Genomic DNA, 20,648 nt, shown 5'->3' on the forward strand with positions numbered 1-20,648 from the left:
GACAGCCTGATTTATCAAATATTTGGTAAAACTAGGCCATTGGCTACAATCCTTGTACAATTAACAGAATGGGCAGGTTAATGTTAGTTAATGAGAAATAACAAGAGAAAATGGTTGCTTTTTTTTTTTTTTTTTTTCCTTTTATGGTTCTACAAATTTCCTCCAAAGAGATAATTGGTCAATGCAGCAGTAAACAGTGGCATGGGTAGCACATTGGACTTTAGTCCCTGCTCGGTCTGGTAGTTCAATCAACCAGAAACATCTCCACAAACATCAACAGGAAATCAGAATTGGTACCTAATTCCTAACTCAAGAACGAGGCATTACTTGTTAGAAAATATTAGTTGGACTTTACAGATTGAAGAAGGAAAAAATCAAGTTGATAGAGAGAAACAGACAACCTCAACTTTGATTGAAAATATGCAATCCTCTACCTTCATAGCTCTGCAATCTTTGACAAATGAAGGATGAACTTTATCTTTCAGTTGCCTACACACAAAAGCTGCATTCTGAAAAAGTACCTACATTCCTAAATATTATGTATACACCAATCTAAATGGCACCTTCCAAGACAAATACACATGGTCTTAAAACCAACCTTGACCCGAGAAGACGGTTCAGGGAAAGTAGCTCGCATCAACAGCTCAAGTGCAAAAGGTGGGACCAACCTTGACCATAACAGATTGCTGTGCAAATGATCAAGAAGCCATCATAGAAATACTTTTGCATCTTCGATGTCAATATCTGCCAATGCATGCAATCGCTTCACTTTCTTTCCATCGGAACTTACAACCTGCATGTGAAGGGACAATGGAAATAAGATGTGTGTTCGTGTATTGTGTGTGTGTGTGTGTGTGTGTGTGTTTGTGAGAGAGAGAGAGAGAGAGAGAGAGAGAGAGAGAGAGAGAGAGAGAGCTACTGGATAATGGATTTGAAAAAGCTTAGAGGCTTCATGCTAAACTTACAAGCTGAGATGAGGTCCTAAGTGCAGCCTCAACCAATGAAATGTCTTGGACAAGCTTTTTCATTTTCCTCTAAGAAGCAATAACTACCATAGGTACTGCAACAAGAAAAATGAAACCAATTTTTGCATGGCATGAAAATCACTTGTAAACAACTATTCAAGAAATTAAATTAAGCTCTAAAAATTACTTTGTAAAATTTCCATGGACTTAGCATTATCTGACATCCTTCCAAGAACTTGATACATATAATCCCATATCAAGTATAGATTCTATAGAAATGCCGATAGAAGTCAGCAATGAGAGATGCCCTATGTGAAATAAATGCTAGCACCTGCCTTTTAAGATCAGTAAGTGTTATGAAAATCAATACGACTTGTTGCTTGCTTCCAGATTCTAATTCCCAGGCTCAAGTTAAGCCCCAACCCTTTCTACCATAACACTTTGAAATAAAATTTTCATACTTCGTTGTGGCTGCACTAGTCTTTGGATAGACTCACTTTTGTTATCTTTTGGATTTTTTTTCTAAGTTTCTAAGAGCAAAAAATGTAAAATTCCCAAGTGAGAGTGGCAACTTAGTTTCAGGATGGATTTGCTAATATTCAGATGATCTAATCATATGCCAAGTCAAGAAGATTTCAAAAAAAATAACTTTGAAATTGCATTGTTAAGAATAACTATTTGGCCGAATCTAGTAAAGGCAACTTGTCATAAGTACCTGCTATTTTTCATCAGCTTCTTCATCTTCTTTCTTCCTTAGTTTAATTTTAGATCCTTCATTAAAAACTACTCAAGAAATGGGGATCCAAATCAATAACATTAAAAAAGAAAAAAAGAAAAAAAAAACAAACATTAAAAAGGGGAAGGGACTAGCTCAGATGAGTAAGGGGAACATCAAATCCTGCAACACAATCAAGATGTTGAGCCACCTACAGCAATGATCTGGGTAACAGTCAACAAATGCCTTACTTCATGGTGTATCCATGATGGAACCGAGGTTGGGATTGTACCCACACTACGTGAAAAATGAGAAAAATGACGGATTTAGAGACGGTTCTGGACCATCCCTGAAATTGCTTGGTTTAAAGACGCTTTAGAGACAGCCGTAAACCGTCTCTAAATTTTTAGACGGCCCTTGACCGTCCTTATTATTGTCTTAAAATTTTGAACGTTGACAAATCATTTAAGACGGTCAAAAACCATCGTTAAATGCAGATAAAAGATGGCCATTGACCGTCGGGAATAAGAGACGGTCCCTGACCGTCTTATATGGCGGAATTTAAGACGGTTAAAGGTCGTCCCTATTAGAGAAGGTCATTGGCCGTCTCTTACTGGTAATTTGAGACTGTCAAGGACCGTCTCAATTAGATACAGTCGTTGGCCATCTTTTCCTGTAATTTGGGACTGTCAAAGATAGTCTGTATTAGGGATGGTTCTTAGCTGTCTCTGTTTGAGACTGTCAAGGACCGTCTCCATTAGAGACGGTCATTGACCGTCTCGTATTGGTGATCTGAGACTGTCATTGACCGTCTCAATTAAAGATGGTCGTTGGCCGTCTTTTCCTGTACTTTGGGACTGTCAAAAATAGCCTGTATTAGGGACGGTCCTTAACAGTCCGTATTTAAGACTATCAATGATCGTCTCTATTAGAGACGGTCCTTAGCCGTCTTATTATGGTTATTTGAGACTGTCAAAGACCGTCTGCATTAGAGACGGTCCTAAACCGTCTCTAATGCTCAAGTTAAACATTAAGAATAAAAAAAATTATGAATTTTGAAAAAATAAAAGTTAAAAAACTTAGAAAAATAATTAACAATGTTTAAGAAAAAAAAATTAGATTTTGAAAAAAAATGTAATTTTATAAAAATCTAGATTTTAAAATAAAAATTAAGAACTTTTAATAATGTTGATAATTTTGAAAAAAAAGAAATTCGATAAGAAAATGATATTTTGAAAAAGAAAATTTTAAAAATTAAACAAAATTGTAAAAAAATTGTCAAATTACAAAGAAATATATATATATATATTTTAAAAAAGAAAACTAGATTTTGTATTTTGAAAAGAAAAATTAAAAAGTTGTATAACAAAAGTGATATTTAAAAAATGATATTTTGAAAAATAAAATTTAAAAAATTAAACAAAATTGTGAAAAAATTGACAAATTGTAAAAAAATATATATATTTTTAAAAAAAGAAAACTTTATTTTGTATTTTTAAAAGAAAAATTAAAAAGTTATATAACAAAAATGATATAAAAAAATGATATTTTGAAAAAGAAAATATAAAAAATTAAACAAAATTGTGAAAAAATTGACAAATTGTAAAAAATATATATTTTAAAAAAGAAAACTAGATTTTGTATTTTGACAAGAAAAATTAAAAAGTTATATAACAAAAGTGATATTTAAAAAAATGATATTTTGAAAAAGAAAATTTAAAAAATTAAACAAAATTGTGAAAAAATTGACAAATTGTAAATATATATATATATATATATATATATATATATATATATATATTTAAAAAAATAAAAATATATTTTTTATTTTGAAAAGAAAAATTAAAAAGTTATATAACAAGATTTCGATAAAAAAATGATATTTTGAAAAAGAAAATTTAAAAAATTAAAAGAAATTGTGAAAAAATTGACAAATTGTAAAAAAAAATATATTTCTTTTTAAAAAAGAAAACTAGATTTTTTATTTTGACAACAAAAATTAAAAAGTTATATAACAAAAGTGAGATTAAAAAATGATATTTTGAAAAAAAAAAAGAGATATTAAACAAAATTGTGAAAAAATTGAAAAAATGTAAAAAAATATATATTGAATGGATGTGGCCTACAATACACAAGGTGGGATTAAAAACATGTAAACGTGAAAAGAAAAAAGAAAAAGAAGAAGAAGAGTGTTAACTCGAGGTTAAAAAAAATATACACGTTTAAGAAAGAGGAGTGCAAATCAAAGTTCCTCAATACCTTGGTAAAAAAGAAAATGGTCTAAATTCAACGGTAATATCAGATGGTCGAGATTATCCAATCATTGTGATATTAAAATAAGTGTTCTACCCAACAGAATAGATGTGCCCTTCAACACAAGTGCAGACCAAAGTAGATTAAAGCATATAGATGTTTAAAAAGAATAGTACAAGTCAATGTTTCTCAGGATAGTCAAAAAGAAAATGGTCCAAATTAATCCAACGGCAATTTCAGACAGTTAAGATCATCCAATCAGTGTGACCTTTGGAGAGGGTACAGGTATGCCAGGTGTTGCCAACATTAAGAATTGGTACCAAATGCATACATTAGTATAGGCCATTCTCATGTTATCATTTTTCGGCTATTAACTCGTCTCCAAAGCAATGAGATGTAAACTTGCACAGCTTAGATATAGTTTAAGCTGCTTGTTAATTAAAAAGGAACTGGAATATAGTTAATTAAACTAAATGGAATCTCAAAAAAAGAGAAAAAAAGACAACCAACATCCATCCAATCGTACCAAGTCCACCAATCAGGTGGTAGAGATTGTTCCATGAAAGGCATTCCCAGCTCTCCACCCATCCACAGTCGGCCCCCACATATTAGCTTCAAGTATTCCAAAATAGTAAAACACAACACATAAGTCTCACTAGAAACCCTGGAACTTGCAGAAACACAAGACATTGACACGACAGAATTTTTTCCAAATGGAATCAAATTAATATCAGAGGTTAGTTTCCAAACACCACTAGTAGAATCGAACAATCTTTAACAAGAAAACAAAATCAAACTCTACAACTCCTGGAATTCAACATACAGCCTCATCAAAACAGCAAAATTCAAAGGCGAAAAAATCATTATAAGAGCGATTTCATGACCCACCTGAGATTATTGAGTTCTTATGATTCGAAATCACATCCTAAATATATGATGGAAAAATATATGGACGATGTCCATATACATAAAATATATCAAGGTGGGCCATACACGGTTAGAGTAACACCCATGAAGGAGTTATCTAAATAGTGAAATGGTACTATAAGGTCACCTCTTGGGAACTTCCCATGAGGTTAATCTGTGTGGGCCCCACCATGATGTATGTAGAACATCAACACCATGCATTTGATGTGTCCCATTTAAGTCCAAAAATCAGTCATATACAAAACTCAAGTGAGCCATAGCATCTAAAACTATGTGAAGACATCCCTAAAATATATAAAAGCATTCAATTTGTGGGGCCCACATGAGTTTTGGATGTGTGTGAAACTTGGGCTGACTCCTCATCCAAGTGGGACACACGTATATAATGAATGGGCTGGATCTATGAACCACATCTAGGTGGGCCCAATAAATGATTATGAATGTTTTAATGGGAGGGTAACCCTCTCAACTATAGTATGTGGTGTGGCCCACCCAAGTCATGGATTGACTTTATTTTTAAGCTCGTGGCCCAAAGTCACGGTTTATGATATCCACATCATCAATCCATTTTTCCAGATCATTTTAGGGCCCGTTTGGACAAGTAGATTGGAAGGGATTGGAAGTTAAATCCCTATAGATTGGCCGGGCGTGCCAAACAAACTGGGTGATCTGATCTTGGGATATATAGCAATCCCATGGATCTTAAGACAATCTACTGACAACACCATCATTACCTTTAAATCCCATCCAATCCACCCTAATCCAGTCAAATTTGCCTGGGACATGTTTGGTTCGAGGGATTGGAAGGGATGGGAAGGTTTAATCCTGGGATTGGCCGAATGTGCCAAACAGACTTGATATAGCAATCCGAGGGAATATAGCAATTCCATGGATCTTAAGACAATCCATTGACAACACCATCATTACCTTGAAATCCATGCCATCCACCCTAAAACCATTCAATCCCTTCCAATCCACCCATCCAAACAGGCCCTCAGTGGTTGAGTCCACAATTAAAGTATATCTAAAGCTCAAGTGGACCATACCACAGAAACAGTGGGAATAATGATTTCCACCGTTGAAATCTTCCTATGGCCTACAGTGATTTTGATTTGTCATCCAACCTGTTCAATAGATCACAAATACATGGATGAAGGGAAAACTAAAATATCAACTTGATCTAAAACTTCAGTGGCCTCCCAAAAATTTTCAATGGTAGACGTTCAATTTATACTGTTTCCTATGATGTGGTCCACTTCAGATTTTTATAGGCTTCAATTTTGACCTTACGTAATAAAATTATATGTTAAAATGGATGGATGGAGTGGATAAATTGAATAAATCATAGTGGGCCCCATAGGATGCTTAGGGTATAAGGGGCCCTATAGGGCCTAAAAATGTCTTATCTAAGCCGTCTATATATTTTAAAATATTATTATAGGGCATGAAACCAAAAATCATCTAGATTGAAGGCTAAAGTGGACCATATGGTAGGAAACATGGAGATTAAATAACATGTATTTGCTATGGTGGGGAACAGATTGGCTACTCCCCCTGACACCGGCCAATGGCTGGTGGTTGGTGCTCTGTGGGGCCCACCATGATGTATGTGTATCATCCATGCCGTCCATCTATTTATATATATATGATTTTATGATATGATAAAAAAATGAGTTATATCTCAATCTCAAGTGGACCACATTACAGGAAATAGTGTTGAATGAATTTTGACCATTAAAAATGTTTTGGGGGCCATAACAGTTTTGGATCAAGCTGATATTTTTTTCCCTTCATCTGGGTCTTTATGATCAAATAAACAGATTGGATGTCAAATAAATAGTATAGTGGGCCTTAGGAGGATTTTAATTATAAACATCCATTCATTAATTTTGTCCTGTGGTGTGGCCCCCCTAGGATTTATATCCCTATCATTTTTTGCATCAAGCACTAAAATGATATGTAAAAATGGATGAACCGAATGGATGAAACATTTACATCATGGTGGGGCCCATAAAGCATCGACCACCAGCCACAGTCCCCCCACCCCAAATTTGGGCGTGCACTCAAAACAGAGCTGCGCGCCCAATGACCCCCCCTCACCATTTCAACAGGCCACCTGCCCAACCTCTCTCTCTCTCTCTCTCTCTCTCTCTCTCTCTCTCTCTCGCTGTCCCGGTCTCTCCCAGTCTCTCTCTCTCTCTCGCCATTCCGGTCTCTCTCCCAAACCTGGGCCACTCTCTCTCTCTCTCTCTCTCCGTCCTGATCCCAGACCCACGCGACTCCCAGCTTCTTCCCACCCTCGATTCTCTCTCTCTCTTCTCTCTCTCTCTTCCTCACTTGCATCATCTCCAGATCTAGTGTGGCCAGTAGCCCCTGCCCTTCATCTCTTCCCCGGCCAGGTACTCATTTCTCTATTTAGGTTTTTAATTTTTAGATTTGTAAATCCGCAGTAGGGGTTCGTTGGCCATGTCTGGTAAACAATGGGACCAATGATCTAGATAGCCTGGGTTGCTATAGATGTATACCATGTATACAATGGATGCAGACATAGAATAGTCTTGCCATTCATCATTTGTTGTGAATGTTTAAGGTGTGCACAACATGCGTTTGATGAAATGTCCCTGCGGGAGAAGGTGGATTGCATACTTTGTAACTCAAGCATGCGAGTACACTCTATGGGGCCACTACGATGTGTGTGTCTTATCCATGCAAGCCATCTATTTTTCAACTCATTTTATGGCATAAGCCTAAATGGAAGCATATCCAGTGCTCAAGTGGGCCCACCACAGGAAACAGTGGGAATCGAAGACCCACTGTTGAAAACTTCTTAGGGCAGCAGAAGTTTCGAATCAAGCTGATATTTGTGTTTTCCCTGTTTGTGTCAGCTTATGAACAAGTTGGGTGATAAATAAACATCGCTGTGGGCCCTACGAAAGTCTTAAAGGTGGATGTCATAATCCCCACTCTTTCCTGTGTGTGGTCCAGCTGAGCTTTGGATAAAATGATAATTGCTGGTCTCTGCTGGTTTGTACAAAACAAATTCTTTTTGTTGAGCTTGCCAATGTAGAATGTGAATTAGGTATATTCCTTCCGCTAGTTATGATTAGGGTGAACTGATTCAAGAAAATACTTGTTGGATGGTACAAAATAAATTCTTTTGAACCACCAGGGAAACCAAAATGCCAATGAATTTAACATGTTATATAAATGAAAACACAATTTTTCTTCATATTTTCATTTTTAGTGCTGATTGTTTATCGGTTTTCTTTTTTATCATGTAGAACAAATGTAATATTAGTAATATCATCCATGGTATTACAGCAATCAATATTAGGGATGCATTTCCACATGATATATAATAATAGGGAATCCTAGTAGTGAGATGAATCATGGAATATCAGAGAAACAATTTCAAATCATCAAGCTTCATGAGAGAATATACATTGATTGTGTATTTGAATTTTTTTAAATGCACCAACCAGAAACGATTTGAGACGATGTTCAATGATACTTTGTTAGATATGAAATTTATGACCTTTAGTTACTTGGTTAATTAAAAAGAACTGCGTAGTGGCTTAATCCCAATCTGACTTTTTGGGTACGTAGGCAGCCGTTCGTAATGTACTAGAATATCGGTGCAGCCACAAATCTTTTTTCTCCTTTGAATTGTAGCAGACTGTATCGGTTGCATTTTTCTCTATCATACAGGTTGTGGCTATCAAAGATATAATATCACCTCCTTATAGGGAAACATTTAATGATGTGCACAGGTAAATTCATTTTTTCTTATTCCTTATATTGTTTCCCAGTTATATTTGTGTTGGTTTCAGAGTACAGGTAGCAATAGAAAGTGTTGGTCGATTGTGCCTTATAGACAAAGGGATGAGTAACCAACAATACGAATATGGGAGGCCTTCCCCAGGTATCCAAATGCTTTTAGATATAATTATGTTGTTTTTAAATGTATTAGATCGAAATTGATTGAGCAGACCCGGATGTGCGTTGGAGCTATCCGGATGTTGAGCGGGGGTCCGTGGAAGGTGGGAACCGCTGTTATGACCATGATGAAGCTATCCATTTCCTATGGACAACATTGGAGTGGCCTGACCATTTGGATATGCCATGTTTATGTATTTCCTCAAAATTTATGGAGCAGACCCGGATGTATGTCGGAGCTATCCGGATGTTGAGCGGGGGTCCCTGGAAGGTGGGAACCGCTGTTATGACTATGATAAAACTGTCCATTTCCTATGGACAGCATTCGAAGGGCCTGGCCATTTGGATAGGCCACGTTTATGTATTTATTCGAAATTGATGGAGCAGATCCGAATGTGCGTCGAAGCTATCTGGATGTTGAGCGGGGTCCCTAAAAGATGGGAACCGCTGTTATGATTATGATGAAGCTGTCCATTTCCTATGGACAGCATTGGAAGGGCCTGGCTAATTGGAGCAGGCCGTGTTTATATCTGTATTTGCAGGGACCACACCCTTAACATATAACCTAAACCTATTCTCAAATCCCCAAAGCGTATAACAACAACCTAAACCCATAACCTAAACCTATAAACTATAACCTAAACCTATAACCTAAACTCAATTCCCTAAACTTTAACCTACAACCTAACCTAAACCTATACTTATTCCCTAAACCTATTCTCAAATCCCAAAACCTATAACCTAAACCATACCCTAAACCTATAACCTATAACCTGAACCTATAACCTAAACTCAATTCCCTAAACCTTAACCTATAACCTAACCTAAACCTATACTTATAACCTAAACCTATTCTCAAATCCCAAAACCTATAACCTAAACCTATAACCTATAACCTATCACCTATAACCTATAACCTGAACCTATAACCTAAACTCAATTCCCTAAACCTTAACCTATAACCTAACCTAAACATATTCTCAAATCCCAAAACCTATAACTATAACCAAAACCTTAACCAAAAACCTATAACCTAACCTAAACCTAAATTATAACCTATACCTATAACCTTAACCATAACATATAACATTAACCTAAACGTAAACCTAAACCTAAACCTATAAGCTAAACCTATTCTCAAATCCCTAAACCTAAACCTAAACCTTAATGTATTCTCAAATCCCTAAACCTAAACCTACACCTACTCCTAATCTCAACTCCCTAAACTAAACCTAAACCTAAACTTGAAAAATCAAACCTAAACCCGATCCCAAACCCGAACCCGATTTCCTAAACCTAAACCTTAATGTATTCTTAAATCCCTAAACCTAAACCTACACATAATCCTAATCTAAACTCCCTAACCTAAACCTAAACCTAAACCTAAACTTGATAACCCAAACCTAAACTCAATCCCGAACACGAACCCGATTTTCTAAACCTAAACTTAACCTATTCTCAATTCCCTAAACCTATTGCTCATAACCTAAACCGAAACCTAAACCTATACCTTAACCTAAACCTAAACCTATAACCTATAACCTATAACCTAAACCTAAACCTAAAACCTAAATGTATTCTCAAATCCCTAAACCTAAACCTACACCTAATCCTAATCACAACTCCCTAACCAAAACCTAAACCTAAACTTGAAAATCCAAACCTAAACCCAATCCCAAACTCGAACACGATTTCCTAAACCTAAACCTTAACCTATTCTCAATTCTCTAAACATATTGCTTATAACCAAAACCGAAACCTAAACCTATACCTTAACCTAAACCTAAACCTATAACCTATAACCTATAACCTATAACCTATAACCTAAACCTAAAACCTAAATGTATTCTCAAATCCCTAAACCTAAACCTACACCTAATCCTAATCTCAACTCCCTAACCTAAATCGAAACCTAAACTTGAAAACAAAAACCTAAACCCGATCCCGAACCCGAACCCGATTTCCTAAACCTAAACCTTGACCTATTCTTAATTCCCTAAGCCTATAACTTATAACCTAAACCTAAGCCTAAACCTAAACCTTAACCTAAACCCAAACCTAAACCTAAACCTGAAACATGTAACATAAACCTAAACCTAAAACCTAAATGTATTCTCAAATCCCTAAACCTAAACCTACACCTAATCCTAATCTCAACTCCCTAACCAAAACCTAAACCTAAACTTGAAAATTCAAACCTAAACCCAATCCCGAACTCGAACACGATTTCCTAAACCTAAACCTTAACCTATTCTCAATTTCCTAAACCTATTGCTTATAACCTAAACCGAAACCTAAACCTATACCTTAACCTAAACCTAAACATATAACCTATAACCTATAACCTATAACCTAAACCTAAACCTAAAACCTAAATGTATTCTCAAATCCCTAAACCTAAACCTACACCTAATCCTAATCTCAACTCCCTAACCTAAATCAAAACCTAAACTTGAAAACAAAAACCTAAACCCGATCCCGAACCCGAACCCGATTTCCTAAACCTAAATCTTAACCTATTCTCAATTCCCTAAGCCTATAGCTTATAACCTAAACCTAAGCCTAAACCTAAACCTTAACCTAAACCTAAACCTAAACCTAAACCTATAATCTATAACATAAACCTAAACCTAAAACCTAAATGTATTCTTAAATCCCTAAACTTAAACCTACACTTAATCCTAATCTCAACTCCCTAACCTAAATCGAAACCAAAACTTGAAAACCAAAACCTAAACACGATCCCGAACCCGAACCCGATTTCCTAAACCTAAACCTTAACCTATTCTCAATTCCCTAAACCTATAGCTTATAACCTAAACCTAAGCCTAAACCTAAACCTTAACCTAAACCCAAACCTAAACCTAAACCTGTAACCAGTAACATAAACCTAAACCTAAAACCTAAATGTATTCTCAAATCCCTAAACCTAAACCTACACCTAATCCTAATCTCAACTCCCTAACCTAAACCTAAACCTAAACTTGAAAACCAAAACCAAAACACGATCCCGAACCCGAACCCGATTTCCTAAGCCTAAACCTTAACCTATTCTCAATTCCCTAAACCTATTGCTTATAACCTAAACCGAAACCTAAACCTACACCTTAACCTAAACCTATAACCTATAACCTAAACATAAACCTAAAACCTAAATGTATTCTCAAATCCCTAAACCTAAACCTACACCTAATCCTAATCTCAAATCCCTAACCTAAACCTAAACCTAAACTTGAAAACTGAAACCTAAACCCGATCCCGATCCCGAACCCGAACCCGATTTCCTAAACCTAAACCTTAATGTATTCTCAAATCCCTACACCTAATCCTAATCTCAACTCCCTAACCTAAACCTAAACCTAAACTTGAAAACCCAAACATAAACCCGATCTCAAATCCGAACCCGATTTCCTAAACCTAAACTTTAACCTATTCTCAATTCCCTAAACCTATATCTTATAACCTAAACCTATGCCTAAACCTAAACCTAAACCTAAAACCTAAATGTATTCTCGAATCCCTAAACCTAAACCTATGCCTAATCCTAATCTCAACTCCCTAACCTAAACCTAAACCTAAACCCGATCTCGAACCCGAACCCGATTTCCTAAACCTTAACCTTAACCTATTCTCAATTCCGTAAACCTATAGATTATAACCTAAACTTAAACCTAAACCTAAACCTATATAACATATAACCTAAACCTAAACCTAAAACCTAATGTATTCTCATATCCCTAAACCTAAACCTACACCTAATCCTAATCTCAACTTCCTAACATAAACCTAAACCTAAACTTGAAAACCCAAACCTAAACCCGATCCCGAACCTGAACCCGATTTCCTATACCTAAACCTTAACCTATTCTCAATTCCCTAAACCTATAGCTTATAACCTAATCCTACACCTAAACCTAAACCTTAACCTAAACCTAAACCTAAAACCTAAACCTATCCCTTTTAACACATGCCCCTTTTTACAAAGCTTTAATTTTTGTTGTTGTTTCTATTAACTTGAATTGAAACACTTTTTTGCATTATTTGCTTGCATTAGTTTTATTTTAATGATCAGTTTTATTTTAAAAAAGTGCCCACTTTTTTGGAAGAAGTTTATGCAATTCTTCATGATTCTGAATTATAATGTTTTGTTGGTTTAATATTTTTTTTCAGATGAAAGACACAGAAAATTGTTGCTGATTTTTTTCCTTTTTGTATTTATGATGTTAAACTTATATGTATTTATGCGTGGATGAATGTAATGTAGATAAGATTGTTTGTGTTTGGATGGATGTAGTTTATGTTTGGATGAATGTAGTTTATGTTGGATTTACGTAGTTTGGGTTTAGATGGATATGAATGTGAATATGATGAAATATATTATATAACAGGTGTATATCAGGAAGAATACGATGAAATATATTGTAACAGGTGTATATTGATCCTCTCAAATTTGAAAATGTGCTTTGAAGGCTCATAAGGGACGGTCTATGACAGTTCTTTTTAAGGACGGTTTGTGGCCGTCCGTTGAAGGCACATAAGAGACGGTCCATGAAAGTCCTTTTTAAGGACGGTCCATGACCGTTCTTTTAAAAGACAGTTCATAGCCATCCTTTGAATGGCGATAAGAGACAGTCCATGACAGTCTTTTTTAAGGACAGTCCATGACCGTCCTTTTAAAGGACGGTCCATAGCCGTCCTTTGAAGGCTCATTAGAGATGGTCTATAACAGTCCTTTTTAAGGATGGTCCATGATTGTCCTTAAAAAGGACTGTCGATGGCTGTCCTTTAAAAGCTCATAAGAGACTGTCCATGACTGTCCTTTTTAAGGACGATCCATGACCATCCTTTTTTCATTAATAAGAATGATGGTTTTCGACCATCCTTTAAGTAATACAACACGTCAAAATTTGACAGCCCTTGCGACGGTCCATAATCATATTTTTTGGTCATTTGAGACGGTTTTCAACCGTCCTTTTTTTACAGTTTTGGCGTAGTGCCAAGTAAGATTCTTACTTCGTGGTGTATCCATGATGAAACCCATCAAATCAATGGTCGGAGTTGCTGTAAATCCTCAAATTAATCAGTTCACTTTTATAAAAAAAAAATTTTAAAAAAAAAGGTATGCAAGAATGTCTTTGCTACGTTGCACATATGCTACAAGTATACATGTAGAGTACCTTGCAGAGTGGGCCATCAAAACTCCCATTCATCCCTTCCTAAAGCCTACAAAACAAGGCAAATAAATAAATAAATAAATAATCCAACCATCTAACTACCATTCATCCCTTCCTAAAGGGTGCGAAACAAAATAGAAAAAAGAAATTAATTGGTATCAAAGTTAGAGATTGGAATTCAACTCAATATTGCATCCAAATATATATTAAAGCTATAAGTTCAGTACAAATGAATCAGATGAACATACACATTAAGAAGTTTATAGCTTTTTTGGGATGGCAGTCATGTATCAGACAAGCTGTTGTTTCCAAAAAGCCTGAAAATCGCGATGCAAGTTGAAGATTTGGTTTATTAACCCGAAAGAAAGAATGCAATAGTTATTTACTACTAGAGCTCACGAAGAAAAGAGATTTAGAACTGAAGGAAAAAAAATAATAGTAATAATAATAAACAGTACAAGGTGAATTGAGATGCTAAAATATGGACTGGCCACTATCTCCATAAACTGCTCCCCTATAGAAAATCCCCAAACTTTCAATGCTAAAATCTTCCAACAGAATATGGACTGCCCACTATCCAGATTTTCTTTCCAGAAAAGGTACTAATATTGTTGTGCTTAGCAAACAACATTGAGAATTCATTACCTGAATGTTGTATTCTTTAGCAGCCATTGGAATGATCTCTGATCCAAAATCCATTAAATGTAGAATTCGATATGCTTGGAAAAAAAAAAAGGGTTGTGGAGAGTAGTCCATCCTCTGCGGGAGCCACCCAATGGACTACAGAAGCTTATGAGCTTATGTTAATGTTTAAGACTGCAGAAGCTTGACTCAAATAGTAAATTGTAAATCATGGGATTTTGACAAATATGCTGACTTGTAATATCTATTTTGTTTTTGTTGGACATTGTAATGTCGCCCACCTACTGAAAATCTCCCAACTATATTGGCACATGTACCTGTAAATGCGATCATGTTTTCATTACAAACCTCACTTCTTACCTTACACTTCAATTTCCCTGAGTTCTTCCACTCTTTCCATAACTTAAATCTTTTATTTTTATTTTTTCTTTTTTGCAGAAAGGTGGGAGCACACCACCTGTAACTTTGTTGAAAAAAAAAAAAGGTGTAAAAGCACTTTAGTAGGCTCCAAAACAAAAAAAAAAGGGTCACCCTTGACCTATGAAACCTACAACTCACAACATTAGCCTATGCAATAAAAAGTAAAACCAGTAAAACAGAAAATACAATAATCTCCAACCACAAAGAGACGTTACTGCGGCTACGAAAAAGAGGAAATCCAACAACATTGGACAGCCAACAACACCGAGACTTTCTCTCAGCAAGACCTCCACCATTGCAGCAACTAACAAACCCAAATAAATGACAGCAGGATGGCAGCACAATAATCCACTGCTACACTCTTAAACACAGCACAACAGCCCCAACAAACAAAAGATAGTCCAGCAAAACCTCGGTTGCTAACAGAAGCGTCAACAGCTAAGCTCCATCTTCCTCATAGGCCACCTGACAACAAAACGGCAGCACAAGAGACCCAGCCCAGACTAGCCAAAGACACTGGCCATTACCTGAAACATTGGATACAAACCGGAGCCACCCCGGGAAAGAAGAGGGACAAAGCCAAAGAAGCTGCATGGATCCAACCCAAAAAGTTGATATGGTGGGTACCACCATGGATGGGCCATGAATGAAACATTTTTTTTTCCCAATAAAACCTCTAGGCCAGCACCATAAACAGGGCAGCAACTCCATGTGAACCATGCTGTAAAGAACAGACAGAAGCAAGAATGAACAGGAGGATAACTGCTGCAGAAACTGTCCCAACCATGTCTCTCCCTGTTCAGTAGCCATGTTATCTTCCAAAGTGAAATAGGCTACTGAATACAATCTCAACCTTCAATTTTGCTTCATCAGGGTTAACATGGCTTCACAATCTGTCAGTCAATAGTTATACATGGTCATGTTAATAGTTATACATGCTACATCAGGCAGTTAAAATAGAAGATATAGGCATAAATTTTTGAATGGGCCATTCAATGGAATGATTATAAGCATAAAGACCTACATACAAATTTTTCCACAAAGGCCAATATGAATATTCATATACAAACTGTAGAATCCATAAATATTAGTAGCTGCACTGGTAAAAATTTAACAAGGGTAGGTGATTTGTCCCTTTTTCCATCATACTGCCTATCGAAAGTATGATCGCATACATTATGGTGGAGGAATTTGTACCATAACAAGGTAGGTGATTGAATTTGCACCATAACAAGGTAGGTGATTTGTCCCTTTTTCCATCATGAAACTACATAATAAAACTGCAAGTTTTAGGCGAGATATATTCCATGAAAGACGGAACAAATACGTGGACGCCCATACAAGTTTCAAATATATCTACAAAACAGAGAAAATTCAATTAAAACAGAACTAAACAAGATTTATCAATCTCAAGATAAAAATTTTAAGAAAAGAAAAGAAATTTTCAAAAAATTTCGGGCTGGACTATTTTGGCTGGCCTTTGATAGAGCTTGGCCTAGCCATCACCCAGCCCATTGGCATCCCTAGGATGCACCCTCTTGTCCGCTCATTGGCCCCAAAATTGAGGCCTTAGCGCAGTTGACTTTTGGGATGGCCTGATTTTTGGGATGCCAATTCCTGCCATGACTCATCTTCTGAATAATTCAGATGGTATGCATAAAACAAGACAATCTTGCACATAACCTAGAAGGTTTTTAGTTGTACGCGTCCCTCCCCATCCCAACTATTACCTGTGGTGTGGCCCACCCGAATTTTGGATTGGCCTGAGTTTCATGCACCAAGGAAAACATGAGAAAGCGCACATGATGGACAGGTTTCATGTCATCCATACCTAAAAAGAGCTGTAGGATCTGACCTTATCAGGACAGCAAGGCACGTTTTGGGTGGGCCTCATGCATCCTCCTAGCCTTTCCGTATCACACATGAATCGACGACTCAATCTTTGATGAATGCTGACTCAGCCTAATTGGACCGATTCACCTCTTATGCAGGTGAGTCCCAATTCAACTCAAGACCCTGACATACAAGAGTGGAATTGCCCCATATCCAAAACCAACCAATAAAACAAAGCCTTTTGGGTATTTAAGTGTTATAGGCCTGTGAAGTCTAGCATACTTTAAACTCAACTTCACTTGATATATATTCAGCAATAAGATTAAAATTCAAATACTAACAAAACCATTTATATAATAAAATAGCAAAATTATTAAAAAAAATCCAACTGAGCACAAAAAACCATGAACCAGAAAATTCGAAATGAAACACTTGAAAGCCTAAAAAGGTTCTGTCATAAACAAAAATCTCCAGAAATCGACAATATGACAAGAATCTCCCGAAAAAAAAAAAAACCCTCAAAACCAAAACAGATCCTTGAATTGAAGAAATCTAACCATCAAGAAAGAAATCAACTCTCATCAATGGATGAGGACATTAGAGACATGATCAAAAACTAAATTTTCAAGCGTCATTCCAAGTAAACAAACCTTAAAACCTGAAATCATAAAACTTTAAAGATCAAAACCGAAAGAAATTCAAACATCAGAAGATCTGCAACTCAACAGATGGAAAAGAATGCATAGGGATTGAAGGATTAAAGGCAACATGATCAGTTTCCATTCATAGGGATTGAAGGATTGAGCATCCAAACACAATAGATTTCAGAAACAGAGAGAGAGAGAGAAAGAGAGAGAGAGAGAGGGGGAGAGAGAGAGAGACTAACCGTTCTTCTTCTTCTCCTTCTTGCAGCGAAAGGGGGTTTTGAAAACGCTAGCGAGAGGGATAGAGAGAGAGAGAGAGAGAGAGAGGTTGGGAAACAGAAAGAGAGGAATGCGGCCAAGAGATAGGGAGAGCAGGAGATTGAGAGAGGTCGAGGGAAAGAGAGAGGCTGAGTGAGAGAGAGAGAGAGAGAGAGAGAGAGAGAGATGGAGAGAAGGGTTTTGGGAGGTCTGCTGCGCGGGCGGGAGAAAAGGGCGGATGGATTATTTGGTTTTGAGAGTTGCGCTTTCATTTTGGGAGGGGTGTGTGACGGACGGCCTCTAGTACCCTCGGTTTTAGGACCGTGGGGCCCACTGTGATGTATTTTATATATCCACTCCGTCCATTAATTTTAAAATATTGTTTCAAGTGTTGATGCAAAAAATGAGTTAGATCGAAGCTGTAAGAAGACCACACAACGTATTAACAATAGAAATTTAATTTTTATTACTTCTTATGGTGTGGTCCACTTAGACCTTTAATTTACATAATTTTTGGGCTCATCTGCTGAAATTATATATCAGAATTGATGGGCGGCTTAGATCAAACACATATATTCCAATGGGCCCCATGGAGCCCCTTAAGCACCATCAATATCTAATAAGCCTTTGGTGAGGAAGTAGGTTTTAGCTACAGATCAATTACGTTTTAGCTACGGATAAAATCTATAGTAAAATTGCTACAGATTTAATCTGTGGCCAAAAACTTTTAAAGTCCATGGCCTTTGCTCAATTTTTTGGTAGTGGATGCATGAAAGAACCTAGTATTCTTATCTCCATCTTGCAGTCAATGAACTCTAGCCTTTTATTTCTAGAACATCTCCTCCATTAGTTGCAGTTTAGAGAGATTGTGTCTGGCTACCGCCCATTCCTACTAAAAGTCCTCACCTAAAGAAGCATGTATTCTGGTTTCAATGTCTGATAGGTCCTGCTCTGCCTGTTTGATCTGGTGAAAAACATTCCCACAAACATCCCTGTTCCAAATCCTTAGTGTCATCTTAACTCTTCTTAATTTCAGTTGTATATTAATCATAGGATGGGGGAGATCTAACCATCCCATGCATTCTTGATTACCTACTGAAAACTTTCATGAAGAGTCCGAAATCTGAGCAATCTGAAAGGCCTTGCCATCATTGGAAAAAACCCAAGGAAAGAAAGCAGAAGGGGCGCGTGGTCTGAGCAGATTCAGGCCAGGTGCTCAACTCTGAATCTAGGGAAAGCGACTACCCATTGGTCGTTAAGCAACACCCAGTCTAACCTTGCCCACACGCGAGCCAAACCTACCCTATTGTTGCTCCAGGTAAACATGTTTCCAGTGTAGCCTGCATCTAGAAGACCGACTTCGTGAATAGCTTCAATGAAATTAGCAAAGCTACCCAAGTCTAGGTTGTGAGATCCCAGTCTTTCATCTGACGCGGCCACTACGTTAAAATCGTCACCTAACACCCATGGGCCTTGGACTAATCTGCTGAAGTTTAACATCTCTTCCCACAGTGATCTTCTTTGGAACCTGCAACAGCGGGTATATACCACAGAGTGTAGGACAAGCTCTCTATAGTTCTGTAAACACACATTAAGAGATATCATCTGATTAGAGCTGGACACAACTGATACATTGAGGTAATCATGGAAAGACACCCATATTTTACCCCCTGTGTCTACGTTAGAGGGTGAAGAGTGGAAACCGAGATTCAAAACAATTCTCACCCTTTTATCGTCTTTTAACATAGGCCCAAGGATAGCAACCAACAAAGGTTTATAACACTTGATCAACTTAGAAAAATAGGCTAGAGTGGAGATATTTCCCACTCCCCGAGCATTCCATGTTCACACCCCAAGTATAGGGTTGTGATGTAGTAATAATCTCGGTAAGACCGAGGTCGAATCCACAAGGACTGAACTTTGTACGTAATCTGAAAGTAACCAGAATTAGAACTAGACGAGGATGTAATCTAAACTAGGAAAATTAAGAGAATAACGATGATTTATTAAACTAAAACTTGTAAAATTCAAAGGTGAGAAAGTAGGGTTTTCAAGGATCCACTTGAAGAGATCAGTGAGATCTATGCTTGATTCATAAACACAACTGGATTTAGAGTCTCATTTTCATCCAGATAGAAGACATATCATTAAAAACCAAATCTGAACTTCCTTTGATCCAGTTTTCAAGAGATGAGAAGGATGTGAATTAGACTTGATTTCATCACAAAACCAAGCTTATGAGACAAAGCAAACAACAGAATTTAACCAATCTACGGCCAATCTGAGAGAGTTATGAACGTTAGGAAGGATTCCATCATCTAACCATGTCCAGGAGATGATGGTGAACAACAGGGCAACTAAACTTCATACTCATAATAATGAAAAGAATATGCTCAAAGCTATCGCAGATCTATTGTAATTTAAGTCACAATGAACAATTAAAAATTAAAGGCATTTCTTATAATCAAACTAGAATGAAAATCAGTTCAACTTTTACATGAATCAAAAGGCATAAAGAAAAGGTCTCCCATCACGCTACAAGCTTCACCTCTCAGTTCTAGCTAAGAGGTTTAGCTCACCACAGAGATGATGAGGCTAAAAACTCTTAAAAACATCAAAGAGAATAATGAAGGAGAAGGGAGAAAGAAAAACTCTAGGGTTGGCCGTCCTACCCGTCTTCCGACTCTCTTTCTCACTCCTTTTCTTCTCATGTCCACGGCTCCAAGGATTGATTTTCAAGCTCTCTTTCTTCTTTCCTTTTATAGGCAGCAAGAGGTGGTGGAGAGGCTGCTGGAGTCGGTGCAGAAGCTCCTAGAAAGCTTCTTACGCAGCACCTTGCGCAGGAAAAAGCAAAACGAGCTGCGTTTGGGTGGAGTTCTCT

The 20,648-nt window shown here is 36.8% G+C and overlaps 1 long non-coding RNA gene across 2 annotated transcripts; it reads right to left on the reverse strand.

Moving 5' to 3' along the window:
* Positions 1-627: 627 nt before the first annotated feature.
* Positions 628-14,370, reverse strand: LOC131230929 (uncharacterized). Of its 2 annotated transcripts, none has more exons than XR_009164140.1 (5): positions 14,219-14,370; positions 13,974-14,019; positions 1,681-1,748; positions 966-1,060; positions 628-793 (listed from the first exon to the last, which is right to left on the reverse strand). It is a non-coding gene; the product is annotated as an uncharacterized LOC131230929 (long non-coding RNA). The 2 variants fall into 2 exon arrangements; XR_009164139.1 differs by having other exon boundaries at positions 633-793; positions 13,974-14,008.
* Between the last annotated feature and the right edge of the window lie 6,278 nt (positions 14,371-20,648).

The sequence above is a fragment of the Magnolia sinica genome, chromosome 17, assembly GCF_029962835.1.
Source record: "Magnolia sinica isolate HGM2019 chromosome 17, MsV1, whole genome shotgun sequence".
Lineage (NCBI taxonomy): Eukaryota > Viridiplantae > Streptophyta > Magnoliopsida > Magnoliales > Magnoliaceae > Magnolia > Magnolia sinica.